Source organism: Silene latifolia, chromosome 1 (assembly GCF_048544455.1).
Source record: "Silene latifolia isolate original U9 population chromosome 1, ASM4854445v1, whole genome shotgun sequence".
NCBI classification, from domain to species: Eukaryota; Viridiplantae; Streptophyta; class Magnoliopsida; order Caryophyllales; family Caryophyllaceae; genus Silene; species Silene latifolia.
In genome coordinates, this window is record NC_133526.1 from 40,435,915 (window position 1) to 40,451,936 (window position 16,022).

Genomic DNA, 16,022 nt, shown 5'->3' on the forward strand with positions numbered 1-16,022 from the left:
TACAATAACTCTATCGAGAGTCCTATTTGCATATAAGACATTAACAGCTACAATTTGTGTGTGTCTATATATATATATATATATATATATATATATATATATATATATATATATATATATATATATGCTTTGACGCTTTGTAAAAATTAGATCAATTCATGTTGAGCAATTTCATTCTTTTATTTTGTACATATACAAATTGCTCTTAATCCTATTATGATTAGAGATTAATACTGCTATTAATTTTATATTATTCTCTAGATTATTTTTAGTTATGATGTGATATTTTAATTTTTGGTTTATTTTAATCAGTTATCGTATTTTTTTTGTTTTAACATTATGATCTTTGGGTATGTTATACAGGATTATCAGACATCAATGTTATTGCTGGATACACTAAACAAGATGAAGTATAATTCAAATTTAGCATTTACAGGTAATTTCTTTTTCTTTCTTTTTTGTATGTGATTTCTCACTATATCTGATGATAACTTCTCATTCGTTTGTCTTGTGTAGGTTTCAATTGGTTATGGTTGAGTTAGTGTTAAATTAGACAATGAAAAGAATTGTTGTGGACAAAAAGGTTTTTGTATTTCTGTGTTTCAGATGATATACATGACAACGTTTATATAGATTACAATAGACCCGAAACCCTATATTTTCTACCGACACAATATAGACAAGATAAACGAGATATGGTAACTAACCATATCAACGAGCTATACAATATATAAGAAGATCAAAACCGTATCAAATATATCTCGTAACACCCCCCCTCAAGTTGGAGCGTGGGGATCAACAACGCCCAACTTGGATAACAAATGCAAGAACTCGCGCACACCTAAAGCCTTTGTAAGCATATCAGCGACTTGATTAGACGTGTGAACATACGTTGGAGCAATCAAACCCTCTTGAATTGCATTACGCACAAAATGACAGTCAATTTCAATGTGTTTACTTCTTTCGTGGAAAACAGGATTGTGCGCAAGATGTAGGGCCGCTTGATTGTCACAATGTAATACCGCGGGCACGTGAGTGGGGACCCGAAGGAAATGCAATATCCCACGCAACCATTTTACCTCACAAGTCACCGCAGCCATGGCTCGATATTCAGACTCAGCGAAAGAAAGAGAGACGGTGTGCTGCTTCTTCGTTTTCCAAGAGACAGGACTAGGACCTAGGAACACACAGTAAGCAGTCAAAGAGCGTCGGGTCAAAGGACAACTCGCATAATCTGCATCACAATACACGGACAGGTCCAGACGGGAATCGGAACGAAACAACAAACCTTGACCAGGACTACGTTTTAAATAACGAACAACGCGTAGTGCTGCATTCCAATGAGACTCTCGTGGCTCATGAATAAAACAAGACAATATGTGAACGCTATAGGAAAGATCCGGTCGTGTGTAGGTCAAATAAATGAGACGACCAACCAAACGACAGTACGACTCTGGTGCAATCAACACGGCATCATCAGCCAATGCAAGCGTGTGATATTGCTCAACTGGCACATTGGCCGGTTTACTCCCGATCAAACCCGTTTCAGTCAATATGTCTAACGCATATTTCCGTTGACAGAGGAATAATCCATTTGAATTTCTCGCAACCTCAAGACCCAAAAAATACTTCAAGGCTCCGAGGTCTTTCATATAAAAATAAGAGCTTAAATAATCCTTTACGCGACGTATTGCTTCCGTGTTATTACCTCCAATGACGAGATCATCGACATAGACCAAAATATATATCTCAATACCAGAAGCAAAATAAGCGAATAAGGAATAATCGGATTGGCTTTGCACAAAGCCGTAACTGATCAGAGAGGCCGAAAGCTTTTCAAACCAACAACGGGAAGCTTGTCGAAGACCGTATAAAGACTTTTTAAGGCGACAAACTTTACCTGGCATGTCAACGGAATAACCAATGGGCAATTTCATGTATACTTCTTCATCCAATTCACCATGAAGAAATGCATTATGGACATCCATCTGATGCAATTCCCATTTTCTGGCAGCGGCAATGGCGAGAAATACACGGACAGTGACCATTTTTGCAGTGGGAGCAAAAGTCTCGAAAAAATCAATCCCCTCTTTCTGCCGATTGCCAAGTATCACAAGACAAGCCTTATATCGTTCCACGGTACCATCAGCACGTAATTTTATTTTGTATACCCATTTATTGCCAATGGCCTTTTTATCAACGGGTAAATCGACTATTTCCCATGTCCCATTTCGTACCAAAGCTTCTATCTCTTGATTCATAGCTTCCTGCCATCTCGTGTCTTTCATAGCCTCACGAAAATTAGACAGTTCCACAAAATCATCGACTGCAGCAATGAAAGCACGGTGTGCCACAGAAAATTTATCACAAGATAAAACATGAGCTAATGGGAAAGGCATACCTGAAGAGGGCGTTTGGCGTGAATGACTGGAGGAAAGGCTATTCCTTGGCACGGGATGAAGGACACGAGCACCACTCGACACGTACTCATCACGGCTATACTTGGACCACGGCACATGGGGACGCTTTCCTCGTCCTAATTCAGGTTCGACAGTAGGTTGTTCATCAGCCGTTTCCGAGGTACCTGTCGACACCTCCTCGACCACACGCTCCTCAACAACTTCATCAGGTTGTTGGTCGACGGTGTCCAAGACGCCAACATCACCCAAAATAAGAGTAGCCTCGCCATCAGAAGCATTAGTATTACCAATAGACTTGGTATTACTCGACCCATCGACAGACATGGGAAATTTGAACTCATCAAAAACGACATCGCGAGAAACAAAAAATTCCCTCGAGTCTAAATCATAAACCTCCCAACCCTTCTTACCGAAAGGGTAACCAACAAAGACACAACGCCTACTACGCGGTGCGAACTTATCGCCATCCTTGCGTGGGTGTCGAGCATAACACAAACAACCGAAAACCCGCAAGTTACCATATTCTGGTGATTTACCGAATAATGCCTCATATGGAGTTTTCCCTTCCAAAAGAACAGACGGAGTACGATTAATCAGGTACCCAGCAGCTAAGATGCACTCTCCCCAAAATTCAATTGGTAAGTGTGCTTGGAAACGCAGGGCTCGTGCCACATTAAGTATGTGACAGTGCTTTCTTTCTACCCTACCATTCTGTTGTGAAGTACCCACACATGATGTCTGGTGTATGATCCCAAGAGACGAAAAATACGACTTCAAACAAGTGAACTCCGTACCATTATCACTACGCACTACCTTGACATCTTTATGAAATTGACGTTTTGCCATTGCAATGAAATTTTGTAATAATTGAGACACTTCACTTTTCATTTTAATTAAGTAAACCCAAACAGCACGGGAAAAATCATCGACTATAGTAAGGAAATAAAAACTCCCACAAGATGAAGGAGTACGATAATCATCCCATAAATCACAATGCACCAATTCAAAAATATCCTTAGCTTTATTTCGACTAACAATGAATTTTTCTCGTGTTTGTTTTGCTTTTAAACAAATATCGCAAAGAGTAGAATTGCTATGTTTTTCATTCTTATTATCAACGAAAGGCAAATAACTAACTACCCGACTTGAAGGATGTCCAAGTCTACGATGCCAAATATCAGCTTGACCGTCACTTTTCTGAGCTGCCATAACCGTGTGACTCGTGCCCCCATCCAAGAGATATAGCCTTCCCTTTTGATCACCCGTACCAATCGTCCTCTTCGTTGCGCGGTCCTGTATAACACAAGTTTTATCAGTGAAATTTACTTCACAATTAAGTTCAACAATCAATTGGTAAATGGAGATAAGGTTACACTTAAAATCCGGAACAAACAAAACTTTTTGCAAAATTAAATTCCCTCCTAAATCAACGCAGCCTTCCTTCGATGCCGTAGCATATTTTCCGTTGGGAAGACTCACTGTACACGGTTCAATATTTTGAACATTATATAATTTAGCAAAACAACCCGTCATATGGTGAGTTGCTCCGGAATCGAGTAACCAAAAATTATAATCATCCGTCTTACCATTCATCCGCGCATTCGAAGTTGAAGCTTTATTTTGATTCACATACGCTTCCCATTGCTCCTTTGGTACCGTCACATAGTTCTCCTTGGACTCTACAACCGTATCATTAGCTGTATTTTGAGCCGCATTCGCAGAGCTACCTCTGCCTTGTATGTTGTTATATCCTCCACGACCTCCTCGGCCATTACCCCGACCTGCTCCCCTGTCACGCCATCCTTTCGGATAGCCAATAATATCGACACACCGAGCAATGACATGTCCATATTTGTTGCATTTTTCGCACCAAGGTCGGCCTTGATTTTCGGACTCTTGCTTAATCATGTCATCTGCCCTGGGAACATTTATTGCGGGTGTAGTGCGCGCTGCAAAACCCATGGGTTCAGCACGGTTTTCACCTCCTCGAGCTCCTCCAATATTGACAACTTTGCCTTGAACTCCTTCCTCTTGAATCAGAGTTGCGTAAGCTCGGTTCAGGGTCGGTAACGGTTCCTGCAAAAGTAAGTTTGAAGCAATAGTAGAATAGACAGGGGAAATTCCCAAGAGAAAATCATGAACTTTGCTCTCATCACGCTTCACGTCTAATTGTTTATTTATACCGCACTTGCAACCACCGCAACTACATACTGGATTGCGATCGTACTTATCGAGATCGTCCCAAAGCTTTTTTAGGCGACCAAAATAGTCAATGACCGTCTCCTTCTCGCCTTGTTTACAGACAGCGATCGAACCCTTTATACGGTGCAACTTTGGACCATTACCAACGCTGAATCTTTGCTCGATATCGTCCCATAATGCTTTGGCTTCTTCTGTTGGGAAATGTGTCCTCAACAATAGTGCGATCACATGATTTAAATATCATTATTAAATCTCATTTTAAAAATACATGTGGGATGTAATATTTTACAGTCAACTGGTCCACACATATAGGTAATGATTGGCTGACTAGAGTTTGACATTACTGTCGTGCGACGGTGGTGACCAGTTGATCCCCTTAGGTCATACCTATAGGGAAATACTCTTAATTGATTATTTAATTAATCGAATACTGATACGAGTTAATTAAATTGCTTAAAATTGACGGATGATTTTGTGAGTATAATTTACGTATCTTATTGTAAATATGATTAAATAAGACACGGTCCAAGTAATCGAATTATTTTATTACTTGGATGAAATTATTGTTTACAGAAACAATTGAAACGGAATGAATAATTTATTATAAATACAGATTGTTGTAGTTTATAATTTGGAAACATTTTTGGTACAAGTAATTACGAATTACTAGTCGATTTTGTAAATGACATATTTTATGAGTATGTTGATTTTTAATATGTTAAAAATACATTACATTGTGACATGTCATGTAACATGTCACATGTGACAAATGACAAAAATAAAATGGATTCTCCATTTTATGTCTTAAAACCGAAAATGTGGGTGGGCATGTAGTTTATATTGTGTTATTTATTTTAAATGAAAACACAATCATAACAATAGGTAGTTGGCTTTGCATGCTTGGTCTCTTGTGAAGAGCAAAAATGAAAGCTATTGGGCAACCTACCCAATGCCATTATTTCGGCCAAATGAAGAGAAAAGAAAGAGTTTTTCTTTTCTTAATCAATTCATTCATTCTTCATCTTATTTTTTCTAGTGTAAGAAAATCTAGATGCTCTCTACAATCTTATGAGATTTCTAGAGAAATAAAATCACAAAATTCCTCCTCTCTCCACCGAAATATGTGAGAGTACAAAAACATTTTTGTGTTATATTTTAAGTAAGACTAATTTTAATACTAGATCATATTATATTAGTCTTTAAGATGTATTCCTTGGGTATATACTTTTGGGAGGGATTCTACACTTGAATCCTTGTTCTTCCATTTGGAAAGCTCAAGAACAAAAGAGAAGGAGATCTCTTTTGTGCCCATAAAACCGAATCATTCATTGTAAGAATATGATTTCTTCTCCTTTTGTTTATTTGTTTGCATGCATAAAATCCGTATTTAATTTTATGACAAATTAGTTTTGACATATATGATTATGTTAGTATGTATATGAATCTACATTTCCTTCAATCGGTATCATGAGCCACGGTTGTTTGCATGCAAATTGGTTAAAAGTTTTTCCGAGTTATATGAATAACAAAATAAAACTTGTAAAATTTGTGTTATTATGATATATCACGAAATTATTACATGCATGTTAATATTTCTGGTCCTAAAATGTTTTAGGATATTTTGGTTAATTTTTCGGATTTTTATTGTTCATAATTTACAATAATGACATTTAAATGTGATTTTATGAGTAAAAATGTCATTTTTGGTCGAAAATTAGCTATACTTCGAATTTTAAGTTGTTTTTTGGATATGTTGTTACATATATTATTTTGAGATAACCTGTAAATTTTCATGATTTTTGCACTTGTTATGCTCGAAAAATGAATTTTTCATTATTAAATTCGGATTTAAGAGAAAAATAGGTTAATATGAGTTAAATTTCGAATCTGGTCATAGAAAATTTATATGTTGTCACATGCAATTTTACAAGATGTGTGTAAAATAATTGGCTATAAAGAAGTCTTTTAGCATGATTTATGAATTTTTGAAGAAAAATGACATAAATAGTGACATTATTAGTGAAAATTAATAAAATATAATCTATGACTTAGGAAAAACGTATAATGTTGCATTTTATTATATTTTTCAGATCTAAAGTTGAAAAGTTAATGAAAATAATTTTTCCATGTTTTTATGATTATTTTATTAAATATCGATAAACCGCAACATTGTTTTTCCGGAAAATTTTTCGAAATTTTTAACCTAAGATTTTGAACATTATGAGTGTCATGGAATTTTTCCAGAATGTTCATGAATTTAAATTTCAAATTTTGAATTTATTTGAAATTTTTGGATTTATTTGAAGTTTAATGGCTTATTTTTGTAATTTTTGGTCCATTTATGAACAATTTTGTAAATAAAGGTTAATTATGGTCAAATTATTAGTGAAGACTATATTTTGAGTCCTAAGAGGTTAGGGTAATTAACTTATGCATAAATATGAGTTTATGTATTTTTGTGATTATAAAATGTTGAAATCACGCAAATCCGTAAAAAACCGAGTAATATACGATATTGGCTAATTAAAAGGCGATTTAGCTTAAAATTGAGCATGTTCATACATATTATAATGCTGCATTTTCTTTATGATTGTCATAATTTTTAATTTATGTAATTTTGAATTATGTAATTTTACTTAGTATGGCCTTAGATTTTGATTGGTATTTCCCGAAATGTATGGGAATATCGATTCGGTTGTAATTTTTATTGTGATCTCGTATCACCGTTTTGTAATTTAATAGATTTATTTTATTTTAGTTACAAATGTATAATTGGAAATTATGTAATTTATTATGTAATTTTATTCATTCCGGAGTTCCCAAAGACGGATTTCTTCAAGAATGGCGATACATAAAGACGGTGTTACCTCGAGATGCGTGCCACAACCGAAGTTCAAGGGACCAATGGAGTTGGTTTCCGAATATGTAATAGTTAAAGAGTTTTTCTATTTTAGGAAAGGCCATACTAGGATTTTTATCTTTATGCTTGCATTTTATTTTATGTCACATGCATCGCTAAATCGCCATAACTAAAACATGCATCCTTATTTTATCGAGTTTATCGACCGTGTCAATTAGAATTATCGTAGTTCACCGCTTTAGTTCACTTAAAACGTGATAGATAATAAATTGACATGACCTCTCGCTAAAACAAACAATTGAGACATAGCCTTACAAAATAGTAGAAACCATGAAAACCTATTTCGCGAGGGAGTGCACTCGGCTACCCCGGGGTACAAACCTTGTTACGTAGGGGAAGTGGGTGATGAATGTTAATCCACCGAATTCATGTTGATAAGGGATGTATCGGCTACCCCGTGCCCAAGTTGATGTGGGTTTGGATAATGGACACATTTATTCGAAATTTGGATTGAACTCAACAAAAGTTATTGATAAGGGATGTATCGGCTACCCCGTGCCCTTGTTGATGTGTTTTGGGCTATAGATAAACATTAGAGTAATTTTATCGACCAAGAGTTCTAAAAGTATAATCGATTAAAAGGTTAATCCACCGAGTTATATTGATAAAGGTTGCATCGGCTACCCCGTGCCTAAGTTGATATGAATTTGGATCTTGGAATCATTTATCATAGTTGGGTAGAGGTCACTATGTAAAATGCTATACTTGTTTACAAGTATTAATAAAACGATAAATGTTGAGTTTTTTCCACTATTCCGTTGTTATATTGTTCTATTTCTTTACCACAATTAATATACGATATCATTTCGATTTTGATACAAATCTCCATTAAAACATCGTAACTAAAGACAAATATGAATTTGCTTCTAAAACCTCATATGAACCATTGCTAAGGATCTCTTGTAAAGAGTATAGATTAAAGTTATTCATTATCAAACAGGTTTTTGATTCTTGACTAACACATCTACTTACAATGGATTATTTTTCATGTACTTAAATGAATTAAGTACCTTGAAGCGATAAATTGTTTTGGTAATTAGTTTTGTCAAGAATTCGTAATTGACCAAAATAACGCAACCACTTCAATGAAAGTTTTAAGACTAAAACGAACAAATGAAGAGTGATCTTCATGAATTCAACTTTGCTTCTCAAAGCAAAGACTCATTGAATTAAGTGGGAGCATTCTCTTAAACCGTTAAGATAAGGACGAGGTTCAAGAAGTAAAGATTATAATGGAATTGATACAAGGTAATGTTAAAAGTAAAGTTGTTGAGAATGACGATACTAAACCTATCAATCCCGACCGATAAAGTTTCCATTGTCTCAAATGTTGGACACGAGAAAGGAAACTACCCCAAATTATTGAAGAATCAACAAGTTAGTTGTGGGACATCTAATGGGACCTTCTTCTTTAAATGTTTATTTGATAAAACATAAATTTTGCTAGTACCACTTCGTCAATATTAGAAACCAGTGGAGGTTTTCATCATTATGTTTGATACATAGGATGATTAGAATATGACGACTAGCAACAATGAAGTCGAGAGAAAGAGTCATTGTGTACTAAATCTAGTTTTTGGGTTTGGAGTTGTGCTTAATTATGACCATTAAGTACATAAACTCTAAATTAGAATACAAACTTGTTACGATACAAAAGAGGTTTCACTTTTGTGACCCTTTACACCACGATTTGACATATGGCTAGCCCATTATCAAGGTGATAATATTCTAAACCAAACTAGAACGATATATCATGAAGATGATGCAGACTCAAATTGGTAACCCAAGATTAAACCTTAAATTTTGGAATGATAAACGCAAAGAGTTATCGAGTACTCTTGAAACCATTAGATTGTTAATGGTTTATGCGTATCTTGTATTCAAAGCAAGATTTCTCGTGCCTTTTGGTTGAAAAGGAGATCGAGGTTGTAAATCATTGATCCAAAATAGGTTGATCATTTTCTTTTACCAACGATTTAAGTTGATGCTAATGTGTTCACTCAATAAGGTAAATAGAGAAATTTTGAAGAAGTTCAAAAGTTCAAAGAAGCACGATTTAGTCGTGATGGGATTATCAAAGTGAAGACTTTGATGTAAGCCAAAGGAAATGTGATATAGTATCACAAGTTCATCTCTCTTATCACGCATTACGGAATAATGTGTGGTTGGATAAGAAATCAAACGCTATGAGATATGGTTTGGATTTCAATCAAGTTACTTTGAGTTACTTGATCCTTTTGGGGATTTTGTCATTTTTGTCTAAATTATTTTTCCACTAAATCGAATCATATGAGATATGAAATGGTAAAAGTACCATGTTTGTAAGTTTTCACAAGAAACAAATGCTCATTTTTCCTTTTCCATAATCACGAGTACACCGGGTTTGTGGCTCGTGAAGCTGTCTTTCTGAAATACAAGTTTATTTCTAGAAGACAGAGTGGGAGAAAATTATACAAGAGCCACAAAGAGCCACAAAGTATACAAGAGCCACAAAGAATGTTATGTCGCAAGAAACTGGTCTTTCTTGGCTACATGAGACGTTTTGTGTAAGACATTGTTTCTTCAAAACCTAGGAGGTTAAATTCGTCACTTGTTAAAAATGATGAATTCATGCTACTTTTAAGAAAGTAAAGAGCTTATAACTTACAAAGAAATTGTTTGATTCAAGTTGATTACTTCTGGAAAGTAATGAACATATGACTTACATAAGAGTGTTTAAGTCACAACTCATTACAAGGCTTAGAGCCATGAAAATCCGAAACATAAGGGCTTGATTAGTGACAAAGGCTTTTGCACTAATAAAGAGGTATTTCAATGCAAGATTGGTTGCAAAGGGTTTTGCACTAATTGAAATGCTTAAGTCTATTTGGATCTTCTTAAGGATTGTGTTTCATTATGAGATTATGAAATACGTAGCAAGTAAATCTAAAACCCGCTTCTTCAAAAGAAGGAATGTATTCAATACATGTCATGAGTTTTGTAGATTCTTGCAATCCTAAGATAATGTGAAACTTAAGAGAGGGTCTTAAGTAGGACATTAATGAGTTGGAATCAACATTTTGATCATGTGATAAAACATTTCTCGATAAGTCGAGAAGTTGTGTTTATACATGAAGTTTAGTGGGAGTTACGGAATTTTAATTAGTCCGATATGTGGATGACATATTGATCATTGAGAATGATTTAAGACTTTTGGAGTAATATAATACATCTTTAATATCTAGATTTATGCGAGATAAATCCACATGATATTAAGCGTCGGAAGAAGTCTTATGTTGATAAGATTCATGACTAGTTCAATTAAATTGAACATATTTGATTGATTCCATTTGCTTCCGCTGCCGGATCAATTAAATGAATAATGATGTGTAACACTTCATATACTTTGAGTATAATGAATTGTTTTCAAAATCGAATTTAAGTAATCTTTGCCAAGTACGCCATAAAGATTGTCCTTAAGTGCTTGCAGAAGCATTAAGGCTATAATGCAAAGTGTTTATGATGCAATTTTGTGTAAGGGTGTTACACAAGTGACAATTGACAATTGAGGTTGCGCATGGTTTCCGACAAAACCATAATCAAAACACATTAGGATGGTTAAGATACCATTGTGGTTATGATGGTTAAGATACCATTGTGGTTATGATAATTAAGAAATAGATTTTCTAGAATCGTTCTAGGCAATAAAGAACAATGAGAGATATTTATAACGGAAATTGAGTACACTTGCAATCATGAGATGTGCAAGAGGATGAGTCCCGCACACTGTGAAATCAGTGGGAGCTATTCTTAGGCTAAGAGGGCCTATGTCTTGATTGGATCTCGACACGTACTCAGAAAGTTTTGTAATGCAAATATATACATTACAAAGGAAAACGAGTATGTAGTGAGGTTGAGTAAGGTACAAGAAGTTGATAAAACCTACTAACCAAAGCCTTCTCAAAGGCTAAACATGATGAGTCATGTCATTTCAATTGAATTGAAATGAACAACTACGTACAAGATCAAATTAGATTATAAAATATGAAATAGTAATCAGGCATTGACTATTCATATGTGATAATCACATTTATCGTTCGAGTTTTATTTTTTAAAACTCTTTTATTATACTTTGTTACATCCAAACGGGTTGTGGAGACAATTGAACCCCGTTAAAGTGAACACGGATTAACATTGTATTCGCCCATAGTCACTTGTATGAGGTGACGTCTCGAAGTGACTAGAGTGTGATGCGATTGATGGCAAGTTCAAGTGCCATAGAGTCATGTGAGATGACTAGTCGATCACATAGGCGGATATTAGGAACGTTTTGTCGGGCCTAATGACCGCTTATAGAGTTCTCGCAAATTTATATAGCCTGGTCGTGGCGAGAGCTGCTATAGTATTCAAATGAGTCGATTCTTTTGACTAAAGACTATTCACCTAAGATGGCTCGCTTCGGATTAACTTTGATTTGTGTTACTACGACCTTCGTAAATGGGGTCAAATGGGCATATTTTGGGTTATGATGGCTGTGGCTAGTCGAAGGGAATGAGTGCGATAGGAATTGTCCATCCCCTTGTCGTGGGTTAAAACAATATCTCAAGGCCACTCGAGGAGTAATGAATCGAAATGCGTGGCCACGCTCGGAAGGTATCCAAAGTGGATAAATCCGGTCAATCAGTTATTCTCCAGATCGAGGAAACCATTCTTGATATGATCACTTGCAAGTACGACCTGAAAGACACCTTGCATTGAGTGGGAGATAGTAATAGGACAAGAGAATTGGTGACGCACACTTGTCGAGGACAAGTGGGAGATTGTTGGGAAATGTGTCCTCAACAATAGTGCGATCACATGATTTAAATATCATTATTAAATCTCATTTTAAGAATACATGTGGGATGTAATATTTTACAGTCAACTGGTCCACACATATCGGTAATGATTGGCTGACTAGAGTTTGACATTACTGTCGTGCGACGGTGGTGACCAGTTGATCCCCTTAGGTCATACCTATAGGGAAATACTCTTAATTGATTATTTAATTAATCGAATACTGATACGAGTTAATTAAATTGCTTAAAATTGACGGATGATTTTGTGAGTATAATTTACGTATCTTATTGTAAATATGATTAAATAAGACACGGTCCAAGTAATCGAATTATTTTATTACTTGGATGAAATTATTGTTTACAGAAACAATTGAAACGGAATGAATAATTTATTATAAATACAGATTGTTGTAGTTTATAATTTGGAAACATTTTTGGTACAAGTAATTACGAATTACTAGTCGATTTTGTAAATGACATATTTTATGAGTATGTTGATTTTTAATATGTTAAAAATACATTACATTGTGACATGTCATGTAACATGTCACATGTGACAAATTTGACAAATGACAAAAATAAAATGGATTCTCCATTTTATGTCTTAAAACCGAAAATGTGGGTGGGCATGTAGTTTATATTGTGTTATTTATTTTAAATGAAAACACAATCATAACAATAGGTAGTTGGCTTTGCATGCTTGGTCTCTTGTGAAGAGCAAAAATGAAAGCTATTGGGCAACCTACCCAATGCCATTATTTCGGCCAAATGAAGAGAAAAGAAAGAGTTTTTCTTTTCTTAATCAATTCATTCATTCTTCATCTTATTTTTTCTAGTGTAAGAAAATCTAGATGCTCTCTACAATCTTATGAGATTTCTAGAGAAATAAAATCACAAAATTCCTCCTCTCTCCACCGAAATATGTGAGAGTACAAAAACATTTTTGTGTTATATTTTAAGTAAGACTAATTTTAATACTAGATCATATTATATTAGTCTTTAAGATGTATTCCTTGGGTATATGCTTTTGGGAGGGATTCTACACTTGAATCCTTGTTCTTCCATTTGGAAAGCTCAAGAACAAAAGAGAAGGAGATCTCTTTTGTGCCCATAAAACCGAATCATTCATTGTAAGAATATGATTTCTTCTCCTTTTGTTTATTTGTTTGCATGCATAAAATCCGTATTTAATTTTATGACAAATTAGTTTTGACATATATGATTATGTTAGTATGTATATGAATCTACATTTCCTTCATCTTCAACATAAGTGATCGATGAACCAAGACCCGGTTCAATCGTGTTGAATATCCAATTAACAATCATGGCATTAACCATGTACCAATCTTCAAGGTCATCGGAGTTGTCTGCCGGTTTCTTTATCTACCCATCGATAAATCCCACCTTTTTCTTTGAACGCAGTGCACCCCGCATCTTGACAGACCACTCGTCGTAATTCTCTCCCTTCAACTCCTCGACAATCAACTTGTCTCCAGACTTGTCGGCTGTTGAAAGGAAATACAGACTAAATTTTCCATCTTTCTTCATATCGTCAGTTTCGAAATCAGAAACTGCGTGACCTTCAACCTCGCCAGAAACGAAAACTGCTGCGAGAGGATCTTGTTCGGGTTCCAGGCTACCGTTAACGTTACCACTCATAAGATGCTAGATGTACCTAGCTCTGATTACCATGTTAAATTAGACAATGAAAAGAATTGTTGTGGAGAAAGGTTTTTGTATTTCTGTGTTTCAGACGATATACATGACAACGTTTATATAGATTACAATAGACCCCAAACCCTATATTTTCTACCGACACAATATAGACAAGATAAACGAGATAAGGTAACTAACCATATCAACGAGCTATACAATATATACGAAGATCAAAACCGTATCAAATATATCTCGTAACAGTGTCAAAAAAAGAAAACACGTATTTTAAATGTGATTATTATACAAACAAAATACAGTAAAACATGAAGAATAGAGGATACCAAATTATACTTCTAATAAACAGGTAGGAGTTCAAGTTTTAATTATCAAACACATCACGCCGGATTTTTAAATAGGTTGTTAGATGATTATTAAAGACATTAGCGTTTTGTTGTTGTTGTTGTTGGAATACGAGAAAAAGGAACATACATCGGATGTACTACCTCCAACTTTTTTATTTTTTGAGCATATATGTAATTTTTTTTGAGCTTATTATCTCATACTTAATTTGTTTTTGAGCACATGTGTATTTTTTTGAGCATAATAAAGTTTATAAGTTAGATTTTAATATTTTTTCCGTCAAAACTCAAATTTAACTAAACTTATATGTAATGTTTTTGAGTTTTATTGTAATTTTTTAGAGTTTAATGTTTAAGTGAATAAACTCAGAAACTTCATAGTGAAACTCAAAAACTTTAAAACAAAACTCAAAAACTTTATTATAATGCTCAAAAACTATAGAATTGGAGGTAGTACATCAGATGTATAATCCTCTTACTGGTTGGAATACGTCTAAATTCCATTAGCTTAAAAGTTTATCTATTTGCTTATATATTGTTGACTACTATTAACAAAAGTTTGTAAACGATAATTCAATCATTATATGTGCACATCTCAGTTCCAAGTCAATTTAATTTGTGTACTATCTACTCCTTTATCGTCTCAATCATTTGTTTATCTTTGATTAAAAGACATCTCACAAAGAATAAAAAAAGACAAATATATAAAGTCCTTTGATTAAAATACATCTCACAAAAAGTTAAAAAAGACAAATAAATAAAGTCTCCCTTAAAACGGAGGTATCCGTCTTCGGGTCAACTATCATCTTACTCTAGCATACAAGACCAATCTTTTGTTTTTCTCATGCATTATGCTTTTATCCTACTCTTACTACTTGACCCGTCTTAAACTTAAGACTAGAAATTAAATTTAAGCCGAATACATATGTTTAAGACGAGAATTTTGTTTTGGGACACATGGAGTAACTTTTAATGAATTGGCTATTTATCTAAATCGATAACATGATACTACTCATACTTTACATTCATGAATGAACGAACGACTATTCATGGGTATGCTTTGACACAATAAACCAATGAGATTCGTTCCATTATGAACAACGACTATACAAACAGTTTTGAATTTTCATTTCCTACGTTTTTTTGGATTTACAATTCAACAAGTTATTGAATTATAAAACAATTTCGGATTAGAGGACTTAGAATTTATTAGTGGACGTAAGATTATTGATCTGTAGTGTTCATTAACCTGATTGACGTAGCCCAAGTTAAAAAGTTCAGCATCATAACCTAATACAAACTCCTGCTACAAAATCAATATAAAAAAAATCCTAATTATTAATAAGTAGATTGAGTTTTTTTTTTTAAATATAAAGGAAGATTATCTCAAGCGATCACAGAGAGTCTAACAATTGTAAGTCACTACCCTTTTCGAGTTTACAGAGAGCCTAATTTTCTTAAACGACTTTCGAGCAATAATAGGATCCCCTTTTGTGAACTACTCCATTTAAAAACAAATACTTCATAGAAAAAATTAGAATTAAATTAAAATAGACGAATATGTAATAATTATCCTTAAAAGAAATACATTCTAGGTAAATGTATGATTTGTAAAATCTTATCCATACACTTTCAATTACATGTTATT